Genomic DNA, 454 nt, shown 5'->3' on the forward strand with positions numbered 1-454 from the left:
TCGCTGTGTTGACTTTCCTCACTTTCTTGGTTCGCATAGCAGACAAAAATTGTAGACATCGGGAACGTTGCCCGCGTTCCACACTTCCACCAGAGTTAAAGTATTCCTCAAAACCAAAGACCGAACTAAATGGTAGGGTAGCTTTGGCATCCTTGTTTTTCAAAGGTTTCATGTTATCAAAAATTCACTCTAATGGTTTAGTGTCTGCACTGTATATTTAATATGCAGTGCGAAATATATTATAGCAAACTGATTCAGTTATACTATGCGAAAGAAGTAACTCAAAGATGGGGGTATTATATTATTTTTTTTTTTTGTGGTTAATATCGATTTTATTACATCATCAGATTACACAAGTGTAAAAATTTAAGAACATGTACAGTGCAGATTTTGGACAATAAGCTAACAATGAATGTTAAAATACAAGAAAGAAAAGTTGTCGTGAAAATATAAA

This window comes from Penaeus monodon, chromosome 24 (genome assembly GCF_015228065.2).
Source record: "Penaeus monodon isolate SGIC_2016 chromosome 24, NSTDA_Pmon_1, whole genome shotgun sequence".
In the NCBI taxonomy this organism is placed as follows: Eukaryota; Metazoa; Arthropoda; class Malacostraca; order Decapoda; family Penaeidae; genus Penaeus; species Penaeus monodon.